Below are 23,625 nucleotides of genomic sequence, written 5' to 3'. Positions count from 1 at the left end.
TGATTGGGTAATGAAGACAGCTGATGAACAAGAGGCTGAATGTCAGCCCGAGTTCCTTGTTCTGCTGTCCTCTATCTACTTTGACAAGGAGTTGCAAAAACTGCCTTATTAGCTTTAATAGGTTTGTAGTCAGGGTTAGTGATCTGAAGACATGAGGTTCAAAGCTTGTTGCTGTATGTATGATGGACCCTTTACAGTATCTGTTCTAACCTGTTATTTTAAGAATGAGGCAATATTTTTAATGAGTTTTACTGTAATGGTTTATTTTGCAAAACATTGGCATTACATGCCAAAATGATGTTTTGACAGTGTGAAAGGAATGTGGTTTGGAGGATGAGATATACATTGGCATATGCTGTTAAAATGACAGCCATCTTAGGCACAGCTTGTCTTTTGTCCCATAGAAGGAATTCAGTATCACTTTTCTCCTGTGGGTAGACCTGCTAATAAATAGCAACTATCTTTACAGAACACTTGAGGAATTGTGTGGTGTGTTACAGGCCATGACCTGTACCTTGTATTTTAACTTTATGTATGAAAAGTCAGGAAGGAGTAGAGAAGTCATTGGTAAATTTGTCTTCATATAGAAAAAATGTGTGCAGCTAGTAGTCTTTTGTTCGTGGTACAAGATCATGTATAAAATACAGTAACAGTGAGTATCCCGTAAGTCTAACATTTTTCTGACTTGTTTCTCTTAGAAATGTAAATGATTTTAATATTACTTTTTCATAGGTGGTACTACTATCAGTTGAATTTTGCCAAGAAAATACTTCATTTACGTCATTAAAACTTCTGTGGTTGGCACCAGTTGTGCATTTTCACTGGAGAGAAACTGCCTGGATGTTGGTTTAGTCAGCAGATTCAGTGCAATGAACTTTTTTTATCAGCTGAAGTTGAACTAACCTTTTCTTGCAAATAATTCGTATGTGGGAGTGAGTCAGTTCTTCTACACCTACTAGAAACAAATGGTTTTAACTGTGAGTCAGAACTGAAAAGACTTGTTTCATTAGTGTTTTTTATAGCAAGCTAATTTTGCTTTATGATTACGTACTGATGTATTGGTTTTTAGAAATGTTGGTCTATAGCTGAGGTTATTTGGGGCTGTTAAAGTACTTGAGATTCTTCAGACTTGTAAAATTTACATTTTATATCTGTCTTCCATAATTTGAGGCAGTTCATGCCAGCTGTTTTGAGATGGGTATTAAAAAAAGAAGAATTATGATACATTTGTGATTGTTTAGGCAAGTATTAGAGCCCTTAACAGAATATAGTGCCTAGGATTAGGAATAATTGTATGGGTTTATGTTTTGATTTACCCATGTCTGAAAAGATGAATAGGATGATGGACCACAAGCGAATCTGTTTGGAAAAGTGGAGAAGGGGCTTATTAAAGCTTTTTTCTAGATTTGTGCCTTCGATAATGCTCTAAACAGTTGAGATTGGTTTTCTGAGTCTTTTGCAAGGTACACTAGGGAATTTCAATCTAGTCTTAATATAGCTACTGAATAGCTTGTATCATGCTCACTAATGTATCTGACTGAAGCTCTAATATTAAAAAAAAATTTTTTTTAAGTAAGTGCATTTGGTTGTGGTTCAATGTGAACTATTCTTTTTAACTGTCTTCTCATGCTAAAATATTCCACACTATTTTTCATCAACATATGCAGATTTTTGGAATGCAACCTCTCATTTATAATGACCTTTGTTCCCTATATAATGAATGTAGCTTTCTTCAGTATGAAACTGCATGCTGTTTTCTTAAGCCCTGATTTTGCATAGACCTCAGTAATCATGTCTGTAGATACACTTACAGAGCATTCAGATTAAGTATGTGCATTCATCATTGCCAGCTGAGGCCTTAGGCATCCTGAAGTGCCTGAAATCTTAATTTCTGTCATTCATGTCATCAGGGTCTTAACACTGAAACCTGTTATTATTTAACCATGGCCTAAAGCTTCAAATGTAACTGGTACCTCTGGATGCCCAACCCAAGACCTCTATAGAGGAGTCTGAGGTTTGGAAAGCACTGAGTATGCTTTCATTGAATATTGAATCCTTAAAAATGTATGGAGTTTATTAATCAGGTACATGTTAATGAAGGCTAAGATCTGCTTGAGTGCAGTGCCATTGAGGACTGACTATATATATAGCTGCCTTTCCTAAGAAGGCCAACAGAAATCAGAAACAACATCAATTCCAGATATATCCCAAATGCTTTTCACAATGTATAATTGTTCTCTGCCATACAAATAAACATGGATAATTGCTTTGTGAAGGCCTACTTGCAACATATTTATGCCAGTTTAATGAGATTTGCTTATTGATGATTTTAGAAAATTTTATACAAAATTCTGCTTGGACATTGAATTCAACTTAAACCTAGGTTATATTGTTTTAGTTTTCATCAGAAAAATCAGTGCAAGATAAAGTAATGCAAGCCAGATTTAAGTATATATTCAGTAGTCTGCACTAGTTTAGATCAGTCTTAAAGCAGAGTTGCAGCTATCCTAGCAATACTGTGCTTTTATTGGGACTGTTTGTGTTGTTCATGGGACATGGATTTGTTCTTTTTTTTTTTTTCTTAATAGAAAGTTTAACTTTGCCCAAAATATAGCAATCACTATAGTAATATGTTTTTGTTGTGTATTATGGTTCCCCTGCTAGTAACGGTACCTTAGTCTAGGAACTAAACTATATGCCTTCCCTTGATAGATGAGACTTGTGGAACAACTTTTGTGTTGCTAGAAATTCTCTGAATGTACATAAAAATAATTTGTGCTTTAATTTGGTTCAAAAGCTTCAATTAAAAATGAGGCATGGCAAGTATACTGGTGGTGGAGGAAGGGAAGATGGACATAGTGGTTCTTTACAACACTTTATCCTGTCTTACCCATCTCCTTCGTCTGTGCACATCTCTGTCTAGTGGAGCTTGACATCTGCAACTCTGGAGTCTGAGGGGGGAAAAAACAATACATACCCTCTCCCACCAAAAAAATTTTTTTTTAAATGCAGGGCATAACAAACTTAAATCAGTTTTAGAGCTGTGCTAAGTGAAAAAACTCTGTCGTCATCTGAGAAAGGAAGAGGTTTCTAATAATTTCGTGGTAATACTTCTTGGGCATCATAAACCTTTTCCCATCCTTCTGGAATTCCTCTGTCTGGTTTCCCCCTTCCAGAGATCCATGTTTACACTGGGGATAGATGAGGGTAGCCTCAGTTGCCCATATGCCTTAGTATTTCAGCTGCTGCTACAGCATGACTCTGTCTCTGGGTTTGCACATCCTTCTTCAAAAGTTTGCTTCTTCACAGAACTTTAAGTGCTGCGAGCTTCACTGTTGCCAACGTGATTTGGATTATCAGTACTGAAAACTGGAGTGTTCTGAGTGTTTGGGCTTTTGAGGGTTTTTGGGGGTATCTTTGTTTTGTTTTACTGCAATTAAGGTAGAGTAGAACTAGCAGCAGAGTTAATTTATACCTGAAGATCCTTTTGTCATTTTGAAATAAGTTCCCAAAACTTTGCATTTTAAAATGTGTTTAGTCTTTGAATTTAGTTCTCTTCCTTGTGATAAGACCGGTTAGGTTCTTTTCCCTCCAGTTTCTGTGCGCGATGGCCATGTTCTCCTTGTCTCTTTGTAGCGCTAAGAGATGAACGCATAGTGTATATGTTCTGCAGGTTTTGCGGTCCAGCCATGTGGCTTGTAAGTTTAAAAATGAGGAGAGAAAAGTTAGATATTTCATTTTTTCCCTAATCTGGTTTCTAGCTGTAGCATCTCACTTCTTTCTCCAGCCTAAATTTGCATAATGGAAGACTTTGTCATAGGTTTCTGGCTATTCTTGGAACATCAGACCCAAAGATGAATACAATGTGTATTTTTCCTAAGGATAGTTACATCTGAATGAGATGTTTGTATTGAAAATTTTAAATGAAGGAATTGCATATCTGTTATCTAGTCTGTGATCATTTGATCTGTGTCCATGGGTGAAATGAGAATGTAACTTACAAACTAAAAAGAGAGAAAATTTGGATGCTCTCTAAGACAAGAGTGGGATCTTACTGCATGCTAGCAGTGGTTCCTTTTAGGATGACTTTGTTGCCCTGGGACCCTCAAGTTACTTGCCCAAAAATGGAAAGTATATTTTTACAGTTGCGAACCTCACTCTATTTGACTTACTACAGGAGAAAGGGAGAAGCAAATGTTTACATGGACAAACGGCTAAAAGTGATCTAAAGTTCACAATGGAATAACTGGTAGCTAGTAAAGGAGATGTTAAGTTATGAATGTAGGGTGAAGTCTGGAGTTTGTGGTATAAAACCTTTCTGCCTTGTATGGCTAACATGGTATTTTTCCTAAATTCACAACAGTTCATCTTTACAAACAGATTTTCTGATAACTTGCTGATGAATCAGCCTGTTTTGTCACAGGGAAGAAATATAAAAACTTTCCTTCTAGGCTGGATTTAAATAGCTGTAGTAAAATGTCCTAGTTGTGTAGCGTGGTGTCACTACATAGAGAAATTAAGCTCAACTATTTTGACTTCTTGATGTTGATAAATGAAGATCTCTATTACAAGTAAGTTCAGCTTTCAGTTTTCTGGCCATTTAATATTTGATTTTGGAATAGTGACAGTATCAAACAGCATGGGGCTTTTTGGTGTGGGTGGTGGTATGTGTGGTTGGGTTTTTTTTTGTTTTGTTTTGGGTTTTTTTTGTGGTTTCAGCTGTCCAGGTACATAATAGCAGACAGTAGGGCTACCTAACTGGAAGCTGTATGAGGCCTGCAGACTGGCTTTATCTTACCCTTGAAAGTATTTATTGGTTATTAGGGCAACTGAACTATGGTTATTGTTCTGTGTATGCTCTTGAGGGCTAGCAAGATTACTGGATTAGATGTAGTGCTGTACCGACATGGTTGTACTGGTCAGGCTTGACCAACTGGGTCTAAATCCGTGGCTGAAAACAAACAATTCTTATGCATCCTGAAGTTGATTGCATCTCAGGTGTATTATAAAGACAAGAAGCCTGATATTTTAAGGGGAAATTTTTCATTTTAAAAAAATTTCAGTGATGAAGAATCTTATACAGCTCTTAGCAAGCTGTCTGGCAGTAATTATGTTCAAAGGTAAAGGTAAGCATATATTTGAGTGATTCAAACCAGGAGTAGAGGTGCCTGGTTGAATTAGACAGAATCAGAGTTACTAGTATTCTAGTATAAATTCTTACTGCCCTTGCAGATAGTATTAAATGTGGTAAAGGTTTTGTTTAATGATTAAGGCGCTTTTTGAGGTTGGGGGTAGCAGAGATTACATTCTATACTTATCTTTTGCATAGGTGCATTATTTTTCCTTCACACCATGAAACCTCACAAAATTCAATAAAGACAAATGCAGTCTTGCATGTGAAACTGTACAAGTTGAGGGATGAGTGGCTAGAAGGCAGCCTTTCAGAAAAAGATTTGGGGATCCTGGTGAACATCTAGTTGAAAATAAGTCAGCAGTGCGTCACTCTGAAAATGGAGGTTAACTGCATACTGGACTGCATCAGCAAGTGTAGCCAGCAGGTTGAGGGAAGTGGGTTATTCCTTTCTATCCAGCATTTCTGAGGCCACGCCTGGAGTACTGTGTCCAGTTTTCTGTTTACTAGTGCAGAAGAAATATTGGCAAACTGGAGGGAGTCCAGCAGATGGCCTGAAGTATATGATATGCAAGAAGAGGCTGAGACACCTGGGTTTGGTGAATCTGGAGAAGGGAAGGCTGGAAGGGGGATCCAGTTGCAATCTTCAACTGCTACATGGTGGGTTAGAGAGAAAACAGAGGCAGACTCGTCTCAGGTGCGCAGCCGAAGAATGAAGGCAATGGATACAAATTGCAGCAAGGGAAATTCTGACTACATACAAGGAAAAAATTTCTTCACTGTGAGGCTAGTCCAGCCCTGGGACAGGTGCTCAGAGTGGTGGTAGACTCTCCATCCTACAAGATCTTTAAACCTCAGCTGGACAAGGCCCTTGGCAACCTGGTTAAACTTTGACATTAGCTCAGCTTTGACCAAGGTGCTGGACTAGATGACCTCTGGAGGTCTCTTCCAACCTAAATTATTCTATGCTTCTATATTACCAGTTTTTTGTGTGTATGTTAGCCAATTTATTTAATATCCTCTTAAATAACATTTATTTAAGAGGAAAGAGTTGTTCTTCATAATTCTCAAAATGAAAAATATGTGAAATAATCATTTTTTGTTATAGACAAAGAAGTTCAAACAGCTTGCATAAATTCACCATTCATTTATTCAGTACTCAGTTGTTTACCTTGACTGGTTGACATTTTACTGTGTGATCTCAATATAAGTATTGACAAAATTTTAACTAAATTTTAGACTTGTAAATGATAGGGAACTATACTAAATTTTTGTTCATGTTGTTGTTCTGCCACGTACTAAATAAAAGCAAGTTTCCTTGTTCCTGGAACAGAATTGCCAGAACAGGTTTTAAGGACTTTGAACCTGTGTTTTGTGTCTACTGCTGGTTTCCTTATATCTAGTTGTTAGACTTGGTAACAGCTAAAATATTTTAAAGCTTTGTTACATGTAGCCTTCAGAGAACCCTGCAATCCCTGCATGATTGAAAGTCTGAATCTTGTAGAAAGTAAAGGTTTAGCTGTTCTGCTAGATGTGAGAATGGTATGGCAAAGGGATGTCTAGCAGAATTCTTAATATTCTTGTATCTGATGATGTATGAGTCTGATCAAGCAGTTACTAACAACACGGTGAAATTAAAATTTTCCTCATAGCTGGAAAAACCTAATGGGAAATATTCACTAGTTTGCGTTTTTCTCTGTAAAATAAGAGCTTGTGTAATGTATTTGCAAATGGACTTGAAATGCGGTTGTTAGTGCTGTTATTCTTTCTTAACGCTACTGCACTAGCAAACCAAGACCCACAATGACAATTTCAGTGTTTTGGAAATTATATATTGCTAAATAGAAAACAGCACAATAAGAAAAATAAACAAGGATAACATCATATAAATGGGATAAAACCCAAGAACTGATTCCTTTCTTGCATTATCCTTCCTTTCTTTTTAGTTGTGTGTTGTGTTAATAGGGTATTGTCAAGTGACACTTGGCTTTCCATACAGTGACTTTGTGTCTGTGTTTTTGAGTACATTGCTTGAAGCCGAGCACCTGGGGACAAAAAACAACTTTCTTCTGGGAAGATAAGATTTTCTTGAAATGTTGATGATTCTTAAATACTTGGACATTTTGTAGGCATCCTTATCAGAGAATACATGCAATTAGTTATGTCATAAAGACATTCGTTGACAGTTATGTATAATATAATGGTCCTTTGCCCTTTGGGCGTAATGATTCTGTATGTACACAAGCAATTTATCATGTGTCTTAATTTTTCAGAAGAAACTTTGAACAAAGTCTTGTGTAGCTATTGCAGTTGCTTTAGTTCTAAGCACTTAGACGTGTTTGTGGTTGATGCATAAAAGTTGTTCCCCCTGTGTTACCATTTCAGTATGTTGCTTCTCTGTTGGGATGTACCTGCACACTGTACAGATTGCCTGGGGGGGAAAAACATGATATGGGTGAAATAACAGCAGTAAATTCTTTTTGGGCTGAGTGTCACTGCATAGAACTGAGAAATGTGCTTCCCCTCCCCTTAAGTCCTCAGATTCCTCTTTTGTTTAATTACTCAGGCTTTTTATTTCTTCATGTTTACCAGCTGTCTATACTTAGAGAAACACCACTTTTCAGTGATGTCTTTAAAACAGCAATGCATGCTTGCACATCAGTGCACTGATTTTGTGCATTAGTGGTTCTAATGTTATCATTGTGCACATTGGGTAAAAGTAGCTGTTACTTCAAATGCGTGCTTGATAACTACAGAATGAATAATATAAAGACTTTACTGGAAAATGTGCTGCAGTAATTTACCTTCAGAGCTCTATGGGGAGCTCTGAAATGGGTGACAGCTGGTGGAAGATAATGGATTATCTTTCTGCAAAAGAGAAGCATGGACAAGACCTACTTCTTACTTCAGTCTCCTCTATCTCATCTTGCCCTCCCCCCCCCCCATCATGTCCCATATAATACTTAAGAAACTGTCTGCTACGTTTTCTGAGGGACTTGTGGTGAATGTTAGTTATCATTTTTGTACAAAAGATTCATTGGCAAGGAAATAAATTTAGCTGTGCATAACAATTCATGGAAGAGGAAATCAGCACTGTCTACTTCTAATCTTTTAACACTTGTCCAGAAATACAACTCCTTGCTGAGGAGTTGTAGGGTTTGAATTAAAATTTGCAGTATTTGGATTCAAAATAAGCAGGTACATCAGTTCGAAAGGACTTGAAAAAGCATCACTTAAAGTCCTGAATGTTGATCAGTACTCTGCAGCAGTGGTCAGACAGCCATCTTCATCACTTCTGGAAATACCAGGTAGCCTGTGCTTTAAGGAAAACCTTATGTTGAGATTATGTACTAAAAGGTCTGTTAGGTAAGATTTTAAAGAAGAGAGATGGAACTAATAGCTCTTGAAGAAAACTTTTCATCTGTGATAACTAAAAGATTCCTGCTAGGCATCTGGGTATTTTGCTGTGTTAAAATATGTTCATGCAAGAAGGGTGAGACTCCTAAATGACTTTTTAGTTCTCTGAAAATGCATTTCCGATAGTGATTCTTCAGAAGAGGCCAACTTCTTAAATTTTGATTTCATGGAATCCAATTGTAAGCACTCCTGGCTTCTCTTCCCTTAAAATGCAGCTGAACAGACAGTCACGAATGAACTTTTGCCAGCTACTGCGCAAACTACTCGTGTATCACAAAATACCTTGCAATAAAATTTGGTATGTTTTTGTTCCTTTGTAAGAATGACTACCTGAACACTGTAATAGAAATTGCAACAAAATGACACTTGTTGCTCATGCAAATAATAGGATAGAGTAGTTCAACACATAGCTGTTCCTAATATTGTTTAAAGGTTTCATGGACCTAGTTAATTGTTAAAATGATGCAACTATGAATGTAATTTTAAAATTCAAACTAGGTATGAAGCAAGAGTTAAACTTTTAGAAATGATAATAAAAATGAAATTGCATGGCTGTTAAGGTATCAGTATTAGGGCAGTTGCTGGAAGAATAGTCTTCAAGACTCGAACTCCTGTATAGAAAGTTTGAACAACAAAAGCAGAAGCTTTGTAAGCATGTTCTTCCTTCCCCTCAATTCTGCTTGGTATGTCTGTCTTAGACATCACTGTCATATCTGTGTTGTAGGTGCACCTGTCCATGAAAACTAGACCAAAACTTGCATGTTACTTGAAAGGCTGTGAAACTGCCAACAGATTAAAACTTTTTTTTGTTGTGTTAATGTCTTTGCTGGATTCACAGTGGCAGCCCAAAGATGGAATGATGTGTTACTAAATAAGCAGTCCTGCGCACCTTTTTCACGTGGGTTAATAAAAAGGATGTAAGCAATATAAATATTGAGAATCTTGGAGATGAAAAAGTGAAGAAAACTTTAAAGATTCCATCTCTTCCAGACTTCCTTCCATTAGAAAATTTCTAGTATGTTATGGAGCAAAAGGATTATGTAGCCTCAGCTCCCCAATACTAGCGTCAAAAATAAACTAATGCATCTGAACTACAGTATCAAGAATGAAAAATTTGACAGTCTTTTAAAGATTGCAATTTTGGGACTGAATGTTTTTTTAAAGTGAGCAAATGCAAGTGGAAAAAATTACTTAAGAGCTGAAACAATCACTGAATGATCAAAGTAGCCAAGGTTTATTTAGATGATATTGGAGATAAATCGGTAAAGGAAAACATAAAATTCTGTGTGGAGAAAGAGGAAAAAGGAATGGGGTAGAGCTAAAATGATGCATAATGAAGTGGAAGAGGTCAAAAAACCGTTTGGCTTTTCTCTGTGTAAACAGTTGACTTCATCTATACTCGTTTACAGTTTGCAACAGTTTAAAGTGTTTTGTGGTCTCCTCAGAGGCCAGTTATTTTTCTCTATGTCAGAAAATTTGTGAAAGGAAATTAATGCGTCTTGATGGGTCCTTCAGGAACTGTACTTTGAAAATGTAAAATTCTAAAAGCTATTCTACGCTAATAGGGTCTTCCAGTAGCATTTGTACTGGTATACAGATGCCCACTCTGCCATTGTACTGGAGCATTTTGTTGTTTTTTCCAAGTATGAATAAAGGAAAAGGTTGGAAGCCAACCAAATGGAGCCTGTAGTATAGATGAAAGTTTAAAATTGCTAGCCTAGCACAAGCTTGTTCTGGATGTCATGGTACTTGATTTTTCCGGTTTCAAATCAGTAGGCCCTGCTTAGATGGTCCATAAATAAGCTAGGAGTAGGAATCTCTACTTAAATGGGTGGAAATAAATGTTAGGGCAAAGGGAGTATGGATGCAGTTCTTATTAAACAAAGATGGCATATTGATAATCTTACTTTAAATTCAAATAGAGAGGAGTGTGGAAAACTGGTAAGTTGTATTTAAAATGAAAAGCCCAAATGCAGAATGCTGTGTCGGATATTGTATCTGATATTAAAAACTCGTTGGGATGATCCTCAGTTGATATGCCTGCTTTGAAGAGTGGAGGAGCAGGATGTGAAGGTGTAACATATATGGTATTTAGAACTGGAAGTATGGTGATTGAAATTCTTTCCATATTTTAATTGAAGTAACTTTAAGACTGAGGAAAAATGATATTTGGTATCAGCTAAGGACTATGAACAGACTTGTGGTTCTTGCTGGCTTCAAGTATGTGCAAGAAAGAGGGGGAACCTAGAACCCAGTGAGCATGGGCTGCTTTGATCACCTGGGCAGTGCAGTAATAGGAGGTATGTTATATTTCGGAATGGTAGTGTGGAGGATATAAGCATTCTAGGAGCCTCCAAGAAGTTTGTGAAAGCCTAGAAGCATGTACTTTTTCCATTAAATTATGTGGTAATGTAGTCCCACAGTCTGTTTGGGTATTAACAAATTGTCCAAAATCATGAACCAGAAACTGCATTTAAGAATTTTTGAAAGATAACATGGCAAAGATATTAAGAAGAGATGGGGGTAAAAGTATTAAACCAAAACAAAAGCAAAAATGTGGTTTGTGCTGCACGCAACTTCAGGATAAGGGGAAAGAGACCTTATTCAGTGTATTGTACCTAAACTAGGAAAAGGAGAAAGTGGGGTACAGAAAGGGGGGGCAAATTTGCAGATTGAGGGGAAGAGAACAAAGAGGAACTTCATCCCAGCTGTGCTAAAAAAGCTAATTTAGAATGCTTAGAGGCTTTTAAATGTCTCTAGAAAAAGGCATAATGTTTTTCTGGTTTTATATGCAAAGTGTTTACAGAATAAGAATCTATGTGCAATCTTTAAGTTCTTTGGTCATACTCTAAATCTGCTGGATTTTAAGAATTCACATTTACTGTTCCAGGATTTGACATCTCTGTAGGTGGCTATTTGATTTAAAGGATGCTTTCAAAATTTGAAAATATATTAACTGTTATGTATCTAATGTTCCAAATTCTACCTTGTCCAAAAGGTGTTTTTCAGAGATACTCAATGTGCATTCAAAAAAATTGCTTCAAAGCAAGTTTGAGATTGGTTTTTTATTCTTAGTTAATAGTAGAAATTATGAAGTAGGTCAGCTTGAAATTTTAGAATAATTAGTTGAAGCTTTTTAGCAGACTGGTAACTTAAATAAGCAACACTAAAACAGAATTTTGCAAACTTCTGGGTTTATTTCTTACTAGTGACATTTTTTTGGCTTTGTTTTGGCCGTGAGTTTTATTAAAAAATTTCCTGTACTGCTAGCAGTACATGTACCACAGTTTAACTCCATCTCTAGAAATCTACATCTAAGGCAAGATTTGGGATCTCCCTGTAGATTTCTAGTAGACTTCTTTTCCCTGCAACATTAGACTTTCCTTTTTCAATTTAAAATTCAACAGTAGTTTTTGGAAAGTGGGGGTGTAGATATAGGCCAGTTTTGAAATGTGCTGAATCAGAGTTGAACATGAAGGAAAAGTAGCATAGTGAAATAAAAGCATGTTGTTCTTTCCAAGTTATGTGCTATTTAAACTGTCAATACTGTCTGCTTGTTTGTCCGGCTTGTTTGATGAAGTTGTATCCTGTGTCACTGAACGTTGTATAAGAATGGTGTGTCAGACTTGCAGATCCAGATAAAGTTTGCATCATGTCTTGAAAGTCTAAGAGATTTTCCTCTTCCCCTTTCCACTTTCTTCTTTACAACCTCTCTGAGCAAGCGTCAGGAGATTCCCTTGCCCCCAAGTGCTCTGAAACCCCGGGTTTCACCCCTCACCGTTGGATGACCATGGGGACTGCTTCCTCCTGCTACTTATGCCCTGCTTGCCTCTTGGTGTTGTGCTGGTAATGACTTTTAGCACTTCAATTCAGTGAACAATAGCACTGCTGTAAATGGTCTTCCTCTTCAGCGCTTCAGCCAGAGGCATGGGAGGCAGCAGAGCAAGGTAGAGAGCCTGGGTCTGATGTCGCAATGCAACCAGACCGGTCATTATAATTTGGTTGAGTTTAAATACTTAATGCTTCTGCTTCAGAATGAGAATGGCTTTGGTTCTAGAGCTCCTCTTCTAGAGAGGGAGTGTTGGGCTATGGGATTAGGTGAAATGGAGCTGAAGAAGTGAAATTAATAATAAAAAGGACACTCTGAGCCTTTCACTAAAAATGTGTAACGCAAATTTTAGAACCAGACTTGATAATATGTTCAGTAGATTTGGAGAGTTCCTCCTCTTCTGTGTTTTTGAACAACTTCAGCTACACCAAATATTCCAATCCCCGGTTACAGTAATTGCTTGTCACATGTTGTTGTGGCCTTTTCCTGAGACAGAAGTTTGACTTTCATTGACCTTTTAATTAGATCTGGAGCTCTAAGGAAGTTCTGAAACTGGTGTGTAATGCCATAGAAAATGTCCTGCTATATGCTGCTATTTAAAAGGAAGTGAACAGAAAGATATGCCACACCTGTATTTAACATAGTCATTGCTACTGGAACTCATCAAACTGAAAAACAATTCAGGATGTTTATATGTGTAGTGTTGCAGGCTTGAGACAGCAAACAAAATACCAGGTACGGTTCTGCAGCACTGTAAGCTGATCTAAGGCCCTGTCTCCTCGATTTTTTTTATTTCCCAGTTTGTGGTGTTGCTTTGTATGAGAACAAAAGTATCAAAAAAAAAAAAAAGTAATTCTCATTTGACTCCATCAGCTCCCTTACCCCATTTACTGTACAGCTGCTCAGGAGTCGGCACCAAGGCAGGCTGAGTTTGTGTCAACTAAACTACTGGGGAGTCCTTGTACTGACTGTTTGCCTCTGTGGACAGTGCTATTTAAGATCAGTGCCACTGCAGAAAGAATGCATTTGCCTTTCTGCCTTTCTCCCTTGTGCTGGTGTGGCTGTCCCTCTGACCCTTCAGTGATATGATTCAATTTGCTAAACTGCAAAAAGATAATTGCTTTGTTTTTTGGTGGGTTAGCTTTCTTCTAGTTTAGTGAGCGAATCGGATCAGTGAGGTGAGACCAGCTAAATTTGTTACAGCTGTTGCAAGGGAGAGAGTGGGTCTGTGAAGCTGCCCCTCTGGTTGCAGTGATCTATTAGATTGCTTTAGCTGTTTCATTGAACTATATCTCTAATTCATTCTAAATGTATAGTCAAAGAAAAGTGGTACCTCATAAACTGGATTTCTCTCCTGTCACCAGGAGAGTGTGTGTGTCGGGGCGGGGGGGGAGTGTCAAGCAGAGTTTATGAACAGAAAACTTCAACATTTAAAATAAAGGAGGAGGCATGCTGATATAGTACCAATGTAAAATATAAATTTTTCTGTTACCTAATGATATACTAAGCTTTCAGTCTCTTGAGAGAGCAACTGCATCTTGCATGTATCTGGACAAAACGGAAGGTATTTGGTTTATTGTAAATAATTGATGAAATGGTTATGCTACTTGTCTTGATAGGCTTTACTTTTAAGATGAAATAAATCTTGCAGTCAGAAAACTGGAACTTTGCCCATTGATGTTGTGGTAGTTTCTTAATTAATGCAACTGTAGTGTAAACTTATATCAGCACAGTATGGTATCAGACTGAAATTGTTTTATTTCTTAGTAAGATGTGCAACAGATGCTGGGTATGATGATGTTTAGGTTTATACCTATGTTATAGCCGTTGAAATTTGGGTGAGCTCAGATTTGAAGTTTTCTTAATCTTTGGTTTGAAATCATCTGAAAAATGAGTGAAAATGTCATTTTTTGAGCAGTCATAATCCTCAGAACTAGTGTACAAAAATTCTTAATTCTGCTTTTTAGATCATTCATCATGTTGTAAAATCTGAATTCTAGCAATATTTACAACTCTGTTATGGAATGAAAGAGATTGAATCATTTAAATTTTACTGTTTGGAACTAGTGATTCATGTAGAGGCATGAAACTATTTCCATTATTGATGTGCTTGAATATGTGATCTCCCTTTGCTGTGGTTTGAATGATCTCTCCAGCACCTGCGAGATCTGGCCCTAGACAGAAAAATTCAGTTACCCAAAAAAGAATAAAGCTACGTTTAGCAGAGATTTTATTGCGTGGTGTTTGTTGCTGTCTATTTCTCTATGATGCTTTGACATGTACCTCAGAAGATCCTGTTCAAATGTGCTTTAGGTTGGCTAGAAATGAACCCTGCAGTAGTTCCCTGTGCACCCTAATCAGAGACAGATCCACTTGAGTTTCTCCAGCCGCTTCCTGCTGCCTGCCTTGGACTAGGACAAGTACTCTGCAGCTGTGTGTGAGTCAGGTTGAGGGAATGACTTGGTGGGGGGGGATGGGGTAGACAAGTTAGTTTTTGCCTGGAAATGTTTCCTGGTTTGACATACCTCATGGACATTAATGATGATCTGGACAATAGAAAGGAGCAGTGGTGTAAAAGAACAGGGAAGTGAGACCAACTCCTTCATCAGCAGAGTGGATTTGCTGGCTTAAAGTGGTTGAGTAACTCCCCTTTCATTTGTCTCAGGTGTCTGAGATGTCAGAGATTTAGTCCCAGAGGAAATGTCTGATTCAAAAAGCCCATATGTGACTTGATGTGTGTGTGTTTTTCTGGGCTGGGTCTGGTTCCCATGAAGAAAAAAGGATTGAAGGAGACTTAACAGGACATTGGATAGCAACAGTTGTTTAAGAACAGAGAAGATTCTTTGCGGTGAAATAGTAATCTTTTCTTAGTATCTCTCAGTGATGCTGAAGAGGAACGAAAATACCATTTTGAAAACCTTATGAAATCCAAATGTGAACCAAGACCTGATATTTGGGACTCTTCAGAAAATCATGACTTGCAGGCATTACAGAGTTTCTGAACAACAGATAGTGGAGCCTCTAAGACTGAAGAGGCTGAATGACTACCAGTGAACCCATGATTGGTACTCAGTCTGTTGAAGGAGCTGTGAACCTTAGGGGAAGGTTAGAAAGGCAGTGCAGCTTCCCTTCTTCCAAAGAATTGTGGCAAGTTTGAAGCAGATATGAAAGACTGAACCACAGACTGCAGTCAGAAACATGACTTCTCTAGGAGCTTTGTTAATTCTCCTGGGAGAGTTGGAGTAGGACTTAATCTCAGACTACTAAGTGGTTTTTGAAATGCCCCGGTTAATACTCAGAGGTGCAGGTTTTCTTGTTTGGAATGTGTCATCCTGTGTAAAAAGGTCTGTCTGTGTGCCAAAGGGTTAGGTGTTGTGAAGGTGCATCAAGCTTGTGTATGTTAAGTCATTTCTAGGTTTCCCAGATTAAATGCAAGTCACAATCACATTTTTCTTCAGTCTTAATACTAATGATTCCATCTTCCAAAATAAAGTTTGGTATTTAAAAACAACAGCAACAACAACAAACACCTGAATTGGTTTTCGAGACCAAGGTGTACATTCTTCAATTATGGATCCTTCCATGAGAGTAGCACAACATGAAGATGAGATATTGAGCAGTCAGCTGCTTCAGCTGTTAAATCTCACATGTACGTTTCCCCTCCGTGGTACTTGCGTACATCCTAGCATTAGTGTATGCCATTACATTTAGGTCTGACTTGCTTGTTGGTTATATTTTACCTGACCATTATTTTTTCATAAGTAAATTACAGTCCTATGTATGAAAGTATAGCAGATAATCATTTGGTATTTGTTCTTGCGTATATAAACCAATGCTTATTTCCTCTTTTGCATGTTGGAACTCTGTTGCTGTCTAGTTCTCAAAGAGAAGCAAGATTGCTTTGGCAGGAGTTAAAATGGTAATGCATGTTTGTCACTTGGACTACTTAGAACCATCTGTGTGTTCTTCAGTACATGTCTGTACAAATCTTGAGCATCATCTTTGGTATCTTTTCATTGTAAGCATGAAAGACAGTGAATGGGCTAGTCAGGCAGTTAGCCAGCTATTAGTGTTCGATGGTATCATTCATCAACAAGCTGGCAAATGATAGCATATTGCTGCAGATAAATTCCTTCTATGTAGTACTTGCATTTAGGGCTTGCTGCACAAAAAGTGTGCTTAGTGATTAACAGTGAACACAGATGATGTTTCAAGGTAAATACTCTGCTCTTCTGCCAGCAAATCTTAGTGATGATGGTAAGATCACCACCAGAACTGCTTTTTTTTTTTCTTCTTCTTCAAAGCCTTTTCCAATGTCAATACCTTTTTACACGGTAAGAAAATTTTCACATAAATTGTCATTCCAAACTAGTATAAACTAGTATACAAATTCTAAATGCAGGTATTAGTCCTTCTGCTACTGATAAAGCCACTCCTGAAGCAAAATGCAGAAGCTGTAAGCTCCCAGCCTTGGTTTCTGAACAAAAGTAATGACTGCTTTATCCATTTAAATCGTTATGAGGATTTCACATATAATTATATAATCCTAATCTTATCCAAACTCAATTCTATTAAATGCCAACAAGACATCTGATTGAAAGTGGTCAGGTGATTTATTTTACATATGACAGAAGACTTTCATTAAACAAACCAAACTCCATAATCATAACTGCAAGTGGATGTGACTTTTGTGTGCTACTTTCACAAAGGAACTTAAGAAAAAAGTGTTTAAATATCGTTTCTTTCATAATACAATCTTAAATTTCATAATAAACTTATTCTCTTTGCTATTTTATTATTAACTCTCATGGAAAATGCTGGCAGTCAGTCTCAGGAAGATTGAGACATTTTTGGTGTTTTATTAGTGGATATGTCTGTTTTTACTGGCATTTCAGTCAACATAAATAACATCTTATGTTAGAAGAGGTTGTCTTGAAATTATCAAGTACTGATTACCCAGGAACTGTAAAACTTGGTAACCTTGTTCAGGTTATAGAGGTAACTCAGCAGAGTGTGAATCACTTTCTCCTATCTAAGCAGGCTGTTCTGCATGGATTATAAGCTCTTCGCAATGGTTGAGTTCTTCAGTTTTAATCCAGTGGAGCTTGTGTTCGTTGTAATGATAATTAGAAGCACTAAGTCTTGGACCACTGAATTTATTTGTCTAATGGGTGCTGGATAAAATGGTGAAGGATCAGATCATTGAGTAAGAGGGAGACAGAATAAATGAAGTGTAGGTATGTGTATATAATATGCATTATAAATAAGGGAGCAAGAGCAGGGATGAAGTGAAACAAGCAATAGAAAACATGTCAGAGAACACCCCAGTCTATAAATAGCAGAAATTTTACACCACAGCTCTAACAACATATGTCTGGTTTGCAGCTTGGTACATGCTGATTGTCCAGCTAAGCAGGTGACTGCTATATTTCTGCTGTAGCCTTTGCCTTAGTGGAGATGATACTGTGGGTGTGACTTTCCTATTCACTGTCAGTTTTTATGGAACTTATAGGAACTTGGTGTCTTTGGACAACCTCAGTGAAATTTGACAAAGGAGATGAAAGGTCTTGCTGGGATCAGAAGTTGCTGTGAAGAAGGAATGGACTCAGATTGCCAAGCAGGATTGTACATCCCTTATTTCCCTAGGAAACCAGGATTAAAAAAAAAACCCAAAAAACTACACAGTGGACGAAAAGAGGAAACCAGCTAGCACAGGAAAAGGGAGGCAAGGGTCTATAATTGGAAAAAAAAATAAGATTGGAGTCAACAAAGGATGCAAGAATAACAAAAATTTACATTTCTAAAATACCAAGGGGTGAAAATTTCACAGTCAAGTAGAGAGAGGACTGTACTTTAAAACTCAAAAGTGTGGGTTGTAACAGGTATTTATCAGCCCTAGTAAGCTGGTTGGGGCTACCTGGGTGTGGGTATCTCAAGACATGTATACAAGCACTAACTTGTTAAACCTGTCAGCCTACTGTTTTAGTAGCAATATCACAGGAATGCTGTTTCTTTGAAAAGAGTGCACAAAGGGCAAACAAGTTACTTGATTTCTAGAATGTAAGTTATGAAAAATGGTTAGGGAAATGCTAAAGCTCCATTCTCTTTCATGTTCTTCCTACAAAGAGAAAAAAGCATCTCAAAAATAAAATATTGGATGTGCCTGGTGGGAGTATGGCTCTGCAGATGATTATCTGTCACTTTTTATTTTCTTTGATGTTAATATTTTGCAATTCGCATACTTTCCTACCATAACTTTTTGAAAAGGAAGTGAGTGGTTAAAGGCAGTGTGGTGGCAGATGAATTCCTCTGTAACAAAAAGCTTGAAATTATCTTCTAGGTAGATCTTCCTGAATGTTATCATCTTGTTATATAATGACTTAAAACCCAAATCAGGTACAAGAACAATTCTGAACTGTGAAACTGTCTGATTCAGGGCAGTCAAGTATATGATCAGGTTGTCCAGAGAGGTTGTGGAATTTGCATCCTTGAAGGTTTTCAAGACCTGCCTGGACAAAATCATGAGTAACCTGGTCTGAAACCAGTATTGACTGAATTGCCTTATGATTCTTTGTACTGCTGTTATAGTTGTCACATTTACTTTAAACTTGAAGCTGCTGATGATATAAAGCATCAGATGTTCCTGAATATCTGGCAGCTTCTACTTAGTGATTTTTGTGGCTCTAACTTCTGGAACCATGCACTGCCTAGCAAAATATTCAGGGGTCCTATCCTTCCTCAAATTAGAGCCACTGGGCTACTCCACCGTTGCAGCAGCAGCTAGCATCATAAACCCAGCAGTAGTCTTTTGTCCACCATGCCATCAAGTTTATAGCTTTTGTGATTGTAGAGAGGAAAGTTAGAAATATAAATTGAATCATTCAGAATCTGGAAAGAAAGTAAAAATCCATAATGTACCTCTACACTTCTCTCTCTCTCTCTCTCTCTCTCTCTCTCTCTCTCTCTCTAACCACATTCCAGTTTGGGGAAAAGTGTTGCATTATTTTTCATACAAGGTTGACAATACTGCTATCCTTCCCTGAACCTGCTTTAAGAAATGAGAGGAATTTTTACATTTGCTTCTTAGCTTGCCAGAGAGGCCAGGTTGTGCCCATTCCTAGGACAGCAGTGCAAAGCGAGTGCCTGGTCTGCCAGGCCTGGCTGTTCAGATAATCTCTGCTGGTGTTTCCTGCAGTGTTTGGTCATTCTGAAACAGCTCCATCTTCAAATGTCTTTGATCAGGTGGCGTAATACAAATTTACTGCAGTGCAGATGCACCTTCTAAGAAGCCTAAATCACAAACCTGTATACTTATGTCTGGGCTTCAAATCATGTTTTCAAGTAATTCAAATCTTACAATTTCTTTCTGTGCAGATAAAACAGCCTAGTCCAATCTATTGGGGAAGAAGAGAATGTGACTGGAAAATAATTTGTTTGTAGGTGGAGAATTTTCTTTCATACATACTCTGGTTTACATTGAAAAAAAATATATATGTTGGCATTTCGCTTCCCTTTACAAATATTGATCAAAACATAGATTTTTACTGGTTTACGTTATATTCTTGAAAGCATGCATTTCTTGGCTCCTTAAAATGAGTTCCCCCCACCCCGCCCTGCATGGCCTTGTGGAAAACCCCCTCCTTCCAAACAATAGTAAGTGCAATAATGCAAAAACAGCATGAGGGAGAGGACGAAGTGATGTATACAAGCATACTGCACATAGAATGCCTATCCCAAATTCTGGTTAGAACTTCAGAGTCATGAATAAACAAACTCTGGCAGTTCCTCACAGATAATGTTACCCTGACAACAGTGTATATATAACAAAATTCAGTAATTACTGCCAACAAAATCCCCAGTACAGTTAATGGTCCTTTTTCTTTTTTTTTTCTTGGATGAAATGTTTTCATTAAGTCTTACATTAACTCCAAATCATAAGTCTTGCCTTTAATATTTAGACTCAAAACTAATCAGTAAAGTATAATTAACTTACCAGTAAATGGAGAGAATTTTGGTTTGGGTTCTTGGTTTGTAAAATAGTGATATGCTTTATTTCCTTTTATCAGTGCTTGATTGTGTGTGAAGGGAAAAGCTGGTGCTCTTTACTAATTATATAGTAGTGGGTATATCAGTTGGCATCATTCTGGCAAACATGACGAGTGTAGGTCTGTCATACCTTTTGGAGCAAGTTTCTGCTCGCTCAATTTTCCCAGTTGTGCGTATGCTGCTAACCTGGATATTAGATGGTTGAGCATAACGGAATGACTACAGTCTCGTGGGGGAGCAGGAAAGCAAATTGGAAGTATTTTTTGATTTAAGTTAAGAGGTAAAAATTGTGCAATCCAATACTTAAAAGCAGTAGGCTACATAATGATATATACAACATTCTACCCCCAAATGTCTGTAAAGTACCAGTTTAAGAGATTTGCTGGTTTGTTGCCACCTCTGTGCTATGATATGTTGCATAACCTCTATTTTAGTCTCTGATAATGAGATTCTGCGAATTTTAGGTCCTATTTTCAAACTTTATTTACTTTTTAAGAATCCTTACATGCTTTGGAAAAAAAAAAAAACTGAATTTGTCCATTTCAGTGGAAGTCCTAGCCAATTTCATATTTTTCTTTATATTCAAACATTCATGTTTGCTGCTAACCTTTCCAAGAGTCATACCACTGAAGTTGCTGCGCTTCTGAACACCAACACTTGCCAAATACTAGAAGCCAGTGTTTAAGTGCACAAATAGCTTGTAAAAATGGTAACTTCCTTTTAGGAGGAAATACATTTTTCATTTACACGTGTTGAAGTAATTCATGTTGATATGTAGTACATAAACTGACGAGATGAAAAGGCAAGACCAGCCTAGGACTCTTGCAGGTTTTTGAATTGAAATGGTACTCAAGAGGATGAAGTCTGCTAATCCTAACATCTTGAAGTATACAATTCCTGGATAGATAGAATTAATCCTCTTCTCTACAGACACTATTTCTTCTATTTACTCAGCTTTAGATACATATTATGCTTGATAATAATTAAACTATTTATTATCTTTTAGTATATTAAACTAATTGATTTCACTTGCTTTGATACAGTTTAATGGATTTCTAAACCAAATCCTAATTTCTAGCAAGATGAAGCTTAATGCACTTCAGAGTAAGGAAAACTGGAAAATAAGAACAGCATGACCGGTTGACAAAATAATAAAAATGCAAGAAATAAGTTTTCTTTTTTTTTTAATGTACAGGACAGCTTATACTTGTATAAGTTTGTCTTCCTGCTTTGAAAGTTGCTTTCAATCAATTTATACTGACAGTTTTTAATAATTATTTAACCAATTATTTTGGTACTCTGTTTACTGATTTGAATTACTGCTAAACTTGAATAACTTTTTTTAATCAATAGTCTGGTTCTCAGATTATCATCCCCCAGAAAGAAGACAATTGGGTGTCATTTTTCCCCCCTCTGAGTTTTAACGGCACCAGAACCTGGTGTTGTGCAAACTTAGTCTAATGATACTCATTCTGTAGTAACAATCCATAACTTGGTAACAGAACTTTTAAAATTATTCTTTATCTGTAGTTCTATTTCCTCAATCTCTTCCTGGTTTGATGGGAGTGGAAGGAGGCAGAAGAGCCTTGCAAAATAACTAATATATATCCATAGTGATATTTACTGGTATAGATGTCTGATTTGAATTGATGTTGCTGGTTAAATTTGTTAGAAACTGAAATTTAGCTAGCTCATACCAGCTGAGGGTGTGGGGTTTTTTTGGTTTTTTTTTGATAGTCTCAGTGGTCCCCTGTGGAAGGTATTTCTGCTCAATAGAAGTGGGGAATCCTAATAGCAAATGGGATTTCTCATTCTTAGATTTCATGCTTTGGAGAGACAGAAAACCATCAAGACTGAAGGGGTATTATTTATGGATAAAGCCTTTTTAGTAACACTTCTCCCAAGTACAAACAAGAAGCATGGCTACTCTTCAGTATGGATAATTCTTCATTTTATTGGCTGTTTGGTTTTTTTTCTTCTGAGTTTTTCAGACTTTTTTTATTAGATTTCCCACTGGAGACTGTAATCTTCAGTTCAGACTTCTGTATCTGCTGTGTGTTTGTAAGGTTTCGTTTGTTGTTTGCCTCTGAAATCTATTGTCAAGGCAGTGACTCCCTCTTATAGGAATTCTGTTTGGCTTATAACTTACTAGTTTATATCGTAGTACAAGGGGAGGTAAAATGGGAGTCTGGGCTGAATCACAAGTAGTGATTGTGTGATGTTTTTCCAGGTACAACTGAATAAAACTACATATGTTATAAAAACTTCCAATCTCTTAAGTCTGCTAATGTTTGTGATAAGATGGAGAAGAGGGGTTTTGGTGATGGGGGGGTGGCTTTGTTAGAAATGTAGGTGTCATGTTTGCACCAGTGTTTCCTCCTAATTGATTTGGTCTTCATAATCAGAATAAATAGTAAATTGTAACAAATATTGTATTTAAACACTAATCCTCAAAATGTAACGTGCTAGAAATAAAATATTCTGAATGGGGACTGGAGAGGAGAAAATAAGTGGGACCTGCAGATGTAGTGAAATTTATCCTCCAGATATTCTGAGAAGCGTCTCAAGTCCAGTGAGACCGCTATAACAAAACAAGTATAGGTTAGTTACTGATTACCTTTTAGGCTGCAGCACTTCAATATTGGTTCTGAGATCTTGCCAATGTTGCTTAATTCCAATGGAAAGGATAGTTCAGAGCAAAAATTTTGAATTAGCCACAGATCTTGTAGAAATTTTTTCATTGCTCTTGAGTAGACAGCGCTATATCCTGAGACTGGGTTGTTAAAACTTTAGCTGGTACTAGCTGAAATAATAAAAGGTGAAGCTGGACCCTGCTTAAGAAGAAAATTCTAGTGGCTAAGGAATAGTGTGAATTTTCTTTAGGGATTACTGATAGTGAATAAGTTCTCTCCAACTCACATGGTACTTCACTGACCCATGAAACCCTAAAGAAAAAAAAAATCCTTCTAAAAGCTTGCTTTGCTCATCTTTGCTTGATGGGAACAAGGCCGATGGCCAGGCCACAAGTTGAGACTGACCATCGATGTATTAGGGTGAACTGTAATGGAATCTATAGCTCGTATCTGTAAGATCACAAAATAGAGGACCTTCGGCTTATTCCTCTACCTGTTTTTCCTTACCTTGTGTACAGCCCTCCTTGGTTGCAGTTCTAAGAATTTAAAAGACAGTTTGGCTGTATAAT

General features: G+C 37.2%; 1 protein-coding gene across 9 annotated transcripts in view; it reads left to right on the top strand.

The window, feature by feature from the left end:
• The window catches only part of CDC42BPB (CDC42 binding protein kinase beta), a 96,050-nt gene that overhangs the window by 6,151 nt on the left and 66,274 nt on the right, over window positions 1-23,625 (top strand). Inside the window, exon 1 of one of the 9 annotated variants that reach the window (XM_067295016.1) lies at window positions 19,754-19,813. The exons of the other annotated variants lie outside the window; for them this stretch is intronic. The gene's annotated coding sequence lies outside the window, so the exon portion shown is untranslated. Of the gene's footprint in view, window positions 1-19,753; window positions 19,814-23,625 lie in introns of those variants that run through there. 9 annotated transcript variants of the gene reach the window in all.

The sequence above is a fragment of the Apteryx mantelli genome, chromosome 4 (assembly GCF_036417845.1).
Source record: "Apteryx mantelli isolate bAptMan1 chromosome 4, bAptMan1.hap1, whole genome shotgun sequence".
Classification (NCBI taxonomy): Eukaryota; Metazoa; Chordata; class Aves; order Apterygiformes; family Apterygidae; genus Apteryx; species Apteryx mantelli.
This window is presented reverse-complemented; position numbering and strand designations above follow the sequence as displayed.